Below are 8,023 nucleotides of genomic sequence, written 5' to 3'. Positions count from 1 at the left end.
ATATCAGTGTTAAATTTTGTCTACCACATCCCTAGACTTTGCTTGGGCATCTCCAGTGATAGGCAACACATTGCTCTTGTCAGTAATGTACTAAATCTGATAGTTCTCCCTAATTCAGTGCTACAGTCTATTTTATTTTGGGACAGACACAACAAGCCCAGTGTCTCTCTTCTTTATCAGTCTCTCATATATTTGAAGACAAGCACATGTCCTTCCCAAGTCTTGTCTTTTCCATATGAAACATTTCCAATTCTTGCAATAATTTTTTATGAAACTTGATTTCAAGTTACTGGTATATCTGAGTCAATGTATTCTGAACAATTAACTTGATCTGATTAAACTTAATTCAACTCTGTGAAAAAATACTGAATATTTACTACGTGCCAGAGATGTGCTAGATTTCAGAGATATAAAACTGAACAAGGTACAATGAGTGCCCCCTCAAGTGGCTCCTATTCTAACCCAGCCAACCTTCATATTTATTACAACACAGTCAACTGAAATATACTGAACACATACTCTATGCCAAGCTCTTTGGCACGGCCTGGGAATTCAGCAGATGAATTCTGCCTTCACCAAGCTTTCATTTTTGTGGGGGAGTAAATACAGGTAAAGAGTCATTTGTAAACAAGTTTATTTAGGTGAGGGAGGAAAGACTGTTTTAGAAAGAAGGAAGAAAAACAAACTAAGGTTTCTAGAGGGGAGAGGGGTGGGGGATGGGTTAGCCTGGTGATGGGTATTAAAGAGGGCACGTTCTGCGTGGAGCACTGGGTATTATGCACAATGAATCATGGAACACTACATCAAAAACTAATGATGTAATGTATGGTGATTAACATAACAATAAAAAATTAAAAAAAAATAGAAAGAAGGTAGAGTGTCGTGTCCTTGAATGCACAGACCCCATTTCTATCTGGTTCCCTTGAAATCCCTAGTACCTAGCAAGTGCTTAGGACATATTATGCATTCATGCCATTTTCAGGACTCTTATTTAGCCTAGTATGAGTTCTGGGTGGAACCCCACTTCCTGCCCCCACACTAAAAACAGGAAAGGGGGTATGGGCCCACTTCTAATATCCTCTCCTGGATAACAGCTGCATTCCTAACTGGAAATTAGTCTTCATATAAATTTAGAAGGTGATTTGGGAATAAAGAAAAGACTTTTTGGAGAGTTCTCCCAACTTGATGGCTGGGATATACTGAGCACTCATGCACATTAACTGAGACTGATGCATTGGCCATAATAACACACAGGCTACTCTGGACACTGATGCTCAGGAGGAGGATGTGTTTGTACACCGAAAGTGACTACTCTAAACACACACTCTAAACACAACTGATTGCTCCAGACCTTCCTAACAGTGGTCACAATCACAACTTCTAACATACCAATTCTCTCAGACAGATACACTATTTCAGAGCTTCCACCCTGGAGGGCAAACAGACCACCATGGGCTGTGGATCACCTAGTCTTACCAACTAGTCCCAGTACTCTAGGCATCCCAGGGAGATCAGGATGAGATCATTTGCAAGGCCCAAAGTACTATCTTCTAGCTAGCCATATAATATACTTCTATCTGATAAAATACTGGCTCTCTAAGGATCCACAGAATATTATTTCCAATTATAACTCCAGTCACTGAATGGATCAGCACCTAATGATTGTGTGACCGTCACCAACTCTTAATTTGTAATTAACATCAGTGACCAAGACCTTTTGATTATGACTGCTAATGAGAATGCTGTTTCTTAGTATTTCTTTACCTACTCTTTCTAAAATTAATTTCAGCATGAAGACAAAGTGTAACATTAAAAAATTCTATTTTTAGCTTATTATTAAACATAAATATACATATCAAAATCTAATTATTTTTGAGACTCACAAAGACAGACTTTTAGACAAAAGTGGTTTTTATTTTCTGATGTCTGTATTTAGTTGTGGTCAACTCTAAATTGTTCTCTCAAGAATATGCTAATTGGATTTTTTTCCTTCCTTCCTTCCCTCCGTCCTTCCTTTCTTTCTTTCTTTTTCTTTCTTTCTTTCTTTCTTTCTTTCTTTCTTTCTTTCTTTCTTTTCTTTTTCTTTCTTTCTCTTTCTTTCTTTCTTCTTTCTCTCTCTCTCTTTTTCTCTTTCCTTTCTTCTTTTTCTTTTTTCTTTCTTCTTTCTTTCTTTCTTTCTTCTTTTTCTTTTTCTTTCTCTCTCTCTCTCTCTCTCTCTCTCTCTCTTCCTTCTTCCTTCCTTTCTTTCTCTTTCTTTCTTTCTTTCTTTCTCTTTCTTTCTTTCTTTCTTTCTTTCTTTCTTTCTTTCTCTTTCTTTTTCTTTCTTCTTTCTTTTTCTTTCTTTTTCTTTCTCTCTCTCTCTCTCTCTCTCTCTCTCTCTCTTCCTCCTTCCTTCCTTTCTTTCTTCTTTTCTTTCTTTCTTCTCTTTTTTTTCTTTCTTTCTTTCTTTTTTCTTTCTTCTCTTTCTTTTCTTTCTTTCTTTTTCTTTTTTCTTTTCTTTTTCTTTCTTTCTTCTTTCTTTCTTTCTTCTTTTTTCTCTTTCTTTCTTTCTTTCTTCTTTTTTCTTTCTTTCTTTCTTTCTTTCTGTGGGACACTTCACAAATTTGCATGTCATCCTTGTGCAGGGGCCATGCTAATCTCTGCAGTTTCAATTTTAGTATATGTGTTGCTGAAGCGAACACTGATTACTGGATTTCTTAAGTGCTATATAAAAGAACATTTTTCCTCAGCTTAAAATGAAATATTGAAATATATATGAATAAATACCTAAATGTGCTAGGCACTAGGAAAAAGTTATGCAACATTGGGTATAGCCATGAGATAGAATTTTCACCAAAAATGTGACAAATATTTACAATTTGATAACATACAGGCCTACCCTATATACCCTACAAGGACTAAGTGCAACACAGTGTTGTTGTTTTGTTTTGTTTTTTAATTTTATTTTGTTATGTTAGTCACCATACATTACATCATTAGTATTTGATGTAGTGTTCTATGATTCAGTTTGCGTATAACACCCAGTGCTCCACGCAGAACGTGCCCTCTTTAATACCCATCACCAGGCTAACCCATCCCCCCACGCCCCTCCCCTCTAGAATCCTCAGTTTGTTTCTCAGAGTCCATAGTCTCTCATGGCTCGTTCTCCCCCTCCGATTTCCCCCCCTTCCTTTTTCCGAGGGAGACAAACCATTAAGAGACTCTTAATCTCAGGAAACAAACTGAGGGTTGCTGGAGTGGTGGGGGTGGGAGGGATGGGGGCTGGTGATGGATATTGGGGAAGGTCTGTGCTATGGTGAGCGTTGTGAATTGTGTAAGACCGATGAATCACAGGCCTATACCTCTGAAACAAATAATACATTATATTATATGTTAAAAAAAAAAAAGAAGATAGTAGGAAGAGAAAATGCAACACAGTTTTTTACAGCTATATCCTGACCTACCAACTCTACATTTGTAAATTCATACTAAAAACTATAAAGAGATATGCAATGATTTGGCTCTAAAGAATATATAACATTCTTGCTTATAGTATCAAAAACTTGGGAAAAACTTATTTATATAGATTAGTAAAATTAATGTTGGGAGTCTCTATCAACATTCTTTTCAGCCCTTAAGAATATTATAGATGAATATTTATTGGCATGAGAAAATAATTTATTGTTCATTTCTTAAGAATAGGTTATAAGAAATTATATAAAGTTTAAATTTTTATAAAATAAAATTACATGTATCTATATACATAAGATGTAATTCTAAGGCCAGACACTGAAAGAGTAACATGGTTTATCTTTGGGTAGTGGATACTATGGGTTGTTTTTAAAAATTTTGTCTTGACTTTTCTTTATTTTTCACTTTTATTTTTAATGCTAATGAAGGTTGTAGTAGAAAAATAGCAGAGGTGCAGATTACCAAGCATCTTTAATATTCTGCAAAGGACCTAAAATTTTATTCTGGATGTAACAAAAATATTCCAGGTTTTTAAGGAAGGGAAGCAAAATGGTCAGATGAATAGCTGAGAAGATATCCAACAGTTGGTATCAAAGTTTCTCTAATCCGAGAAACTGTTTTTGTTTTTATATAAATAAAGATTTAGATAACTATTTCAAAATGGCAGATAAAGTCCTGAAAATAGGCCTGAAAAGGATAGGTAAACAAGGTAGAAGCAAAACCACTCCACATAAGAAATGATCAGGAAGGTAAAGATGAGGGATATCAGAGAAGACAGGGGGCACAGTGAGACTAGAGGAGAGAGAAAACAAGAAATATTAGAGAATATGGCAGAAGGCCAGGATTGCATAAAATCATGTCTGGTGAGAAGTTTCCAGTGGTGGGGAGGCTGAAGTAATTTTTAGCACAGAAATATCAAACACTGCATTCTTAGTTGGTTCCAATGCTCTGATATAAACCTGCTCCTTCACCTACACCTTCAGTAAAGTCCAAGTTCACACAGGTCAGGATGGAGGTGTTTAAAGAATCAAGTGTTGGAGCCATAAAGGCCAGTCAGTGAGTGTTATTCAGAGAGACCTGAATCAATGCTCCATTTTTCAATTTCTGTGGGAACTTGGGCAAATGTCTTAATGAGATGCTGCTCTACAAAAATGTCAGTAAATATTATTTATTGACTGCTAACCATGTGCCAAGAAGTATTCTAAGGGGTGTTACAGGTATTTCTTCACTTAATCTTCAAGATAACCGCGTAAAGGTATAATCTATTTTATTTATACCCTCAGTGTGCCTCAGGTGAGAAAACGAAGGCACACTGGGGTTAAATGACTTATTTGAGGTCACGGAGCTTGACAGTGAAGAAGCTGGAATTTAAACCAGTTATTCTAGTTCCAGAGCATGTACTTTGATCCACCCATGTTCTACTGCTCTTCGGAGACTGGTCACAAGGTAGAGAGGACTAAGTAAGATGACATATGCGAATGCCAAGCACCGTGACTACGACAGATAAAGATGCTCAGTAAATTTTAATTATATTTCTTTTCTCTTGAATCCACTCTGTATTTATAAAACTTGTTCATAAAAAGTCAAAGGGTTTCTGTCAAATGTCTTTAAGCTTATAGACAGTATTATTTTTTCTATTTTCCTGACCAAGAAATAAAAGAATTCCATGAAACAAGGAAAAGGAGATTAGATACATCTTATTCCCTTCAAACAAACTCTATTTTCTTTTCTGTTCTGTTTTAGGATTTTATTTAAAATGGAGTCCGTTGAGTTTTAATTCATATATTTATCAAAGTAGAGTAACATACCTTATTTCATTTGCTCCCCATGGCAAGATCAATAAGACAGACATTTTTCACTTCATTTCTGTAAATGGGGAAACTGAGACTCAGTGAAGTAAATGCCTTCATCAAGACCATGTGTGTGGCAAGGCAGGGAGTTGTATTGAAAGTTGGGATATCTGGTTCGAGTCCAGGGCTTAACTGTCAGGATCAACATTTTTTTTTTTTTTTTTACAGTTGTCATGGCCAACTAAATATATGTATATATATATATATGGAGAGAGAGAAAGAGAGATGGAGACAAAATACAGTATGCAAACAAAACTTTTGTTCTAGATATGCAATATATGTGTACAAAAAAATCAGGCAAATTTTCTAAGTGTAACACAGTATGTATCAAAAATAAAATACTTTAGACCATTTTTATCCAGTTACTGGGTGTCCAGTTATTGATGACCTTGCTTCCATTCATTAGGGTAAATAATTAAGAAAGACTGCATTTAGAATTTCCCACATAAAATAATTACTATAGATAAAGTAACTGAATCTAAAGCAGAAAGAAAACAAAAACTGTAGGAATAAAAAAATCAAAGGCCTAGACAATCTATTAAATTAAATGATAGCAATTTTTTTCTCCTAACCACTAACAATTCTGTTGAGCTGAAATCTGAAAATGTTTAGAATTCTTACTTAAATATAGTTAAAACCATGAACAAATCTCTGTAGCAAATAGACTTTCCATGTCCGCAGAGTCACTTAATAGCTGACAAATAGTTTCTAATAGGGTCTATCTTAATTGGTACTTGAACTTTTTGCCTTAAGTTTATTTGGCTTCTGTCATCATTCCTGTCTTATCAACTGAAATGTCTAGCTCCCTTAAAGCTTACTATACCTTGCACATGCTTTACGTGTTTACATTACAGCCTTTTGGACATTTCCCCCTTGTTCTTGATCGAGGCATCGACAGTGTGATTTGTTACAAATAAATTAGCTCTAAAATCTGCATGTACCAAATATTTACTTTATTCAGGCTTAAAGTCCATCCAATTTCATAAAACCCAACACACACATTCCACAACCTGACAGACAAACGGAGTATGGTACTTACACACATAATCATTTTATTATAGCAGATGCCAGAGAGTGGTCTTTGATCAGTCCTCAGAATTTTACCCAGGTTGCAGTAAAAGTATGGTGACTTTTATTCCTTTGCCTTCCCAAGCATCTCTAGCTGGTAAGTTGCTTAGATTTAGGTACAAGGATTCTATAGAATAGAGAGCCACTAAACTACCTCTAGGATTGTTACCCACCACTCCTTGCTACAGCTAGACCACCTCTGCTTCCCAGCTCAGAGCAGTCTGTCCTGCTTTCCATTCCTTTCACTTGTCGGGCTCAAGGACAGCTTCTGATTTTCCTTGCTGGGGAGGCATCCATCAATGCATCCATTATCTCTTCCAACATATTTACATGCTGCCTGTGCTCAGCTAATTGAGACTTTGCCAACAGCTCACAAGGCACTTGGTCCCCAACTTACAGCTGGGTAATGTGGTGAAATATCAGGATAGGTAGTACATGCTACTTAATAGCACATGCTAGAATTATTAAAGACTGGGTACAACAGTAGGCATGACATTAAGCTGGATGCCAGAGAAACTTTAGACTCCTGGGCTGTGACTTTAGGAACCACCCTGTCCCTCAGAACTGGCCACTTCAGCCAATTCGCTTCAGCCCGGAAAAAAAGCAAAGGGTTGTTGATTTTTTTTCTTTGAATCTGTGCAGAAGGAAAATGTTCAGCTGGTTGGATGACTCTACTCAGTTCAAAACATATTCAATTTAGTGAAATGGCATTCTAAGTCATTTAAAATAGCTATCACTGGAAAAGAGACACAATTACATATATGCATATATACTGATATATTTCTATATATTATATACTTAATATATAACTTATGAGAATTCTTCAGTTTTTATTTATTTAGGTTTTTTAAAAAAGGCTTTATTTATTTGAGAGAGAGAGATAGCAGAAGAGCACAAGCAGGAGGAGTGGGAGAGGGAGAAGCAGGCTCCCCGCTGAGCAGGGAGCCCAATGTGGGGTTCAACCCTGGGACTCTGATCATGACTTGAGCCAAAGGCAGACAACCGACTAAGTCATGCAGGTGCCCTGAGAATCCTTCAGTTTTAAAAACTGTTTAATTTTTCTGGTTATAGAAATTCTAATGTTCAAAAAATTACGTTGAAATTATAAAATTCTAGGCATTCTCTCTCTTTAGGTGAAACAACAAAAAAGCTTTGATATACTCTGTTTTTCAAATGTTCAAAACAATAACAACACATCTCATTTATTGCTCAGGTAGAATCATGCTACTTTTCCAAAATAGGCCCTTTAATGCTTTATGTATTTGTATATATTTTCCAATTAGTAAATTAAAAATAACAAATAAAATAAAAGTTATGAAGTAATTCTAGTCTATGAAGTAGAAATATATTTGAATGAGTTAAATAATCCGGTGAAACCTGTAGTGAGTCTCCTGTGTGAAGAAGTGTATTTATTTTTTGCAAGTCTGTTTTATATTCTGTATTCACTAATATTTATAATACATGACCTCCCCATGCAACAATAATTTAATGATGCCTTATTCTTTGCTTGAAAAACAAAAGAAATACTATCAGGCAGTATTACAATAAGCTAAACCAATTATCTTCTAAAATGATTTTAATGCAGGCAAAATACAAGAGTCATCATTTTCGCATAGTGAGATTTATTAAGACCGCAATTCAAAGCACTACACCAT

General features: G+C 35.6%; 1 non-coding gene across 1 annotated transcript; it reads right to left on the bottom strand.

The window, feature by feature from the left end:
* Nucleotides 1-2,579: 2,579 nt before the first annotated feature.
* On the bottom strand, nucleotides 2,580-2,681 carry LOC113921139. Its single transcript, XR_003519541.1, has one exon. It is a non-coding gene; the product is annotated as a U6 spliceosomal RNA (small nuclear RNA).
* Between the last annotated feature and the right edge of the window lie 5,342 nt (nucleotides 2,682-8,023).

Source organism: Zalophus californianus, chromosome 3, assembly GCF_009762305.2.
Source record: "Zalophus californianus isolate mZalCal1 chromosome 3, mZalCal1.pri.v2, whole genome shotgun sequence".
Taxonomy (NCBI): domain Eukaryota; kingdom Metazoa; phylum Chordata; class Mammalia; order Carnivora; family Otariidae; genus Zalophus; species Zalophus californianus.
This window is presented reverse-complemented; position numbering and strand designations above follow the sequence as displayed.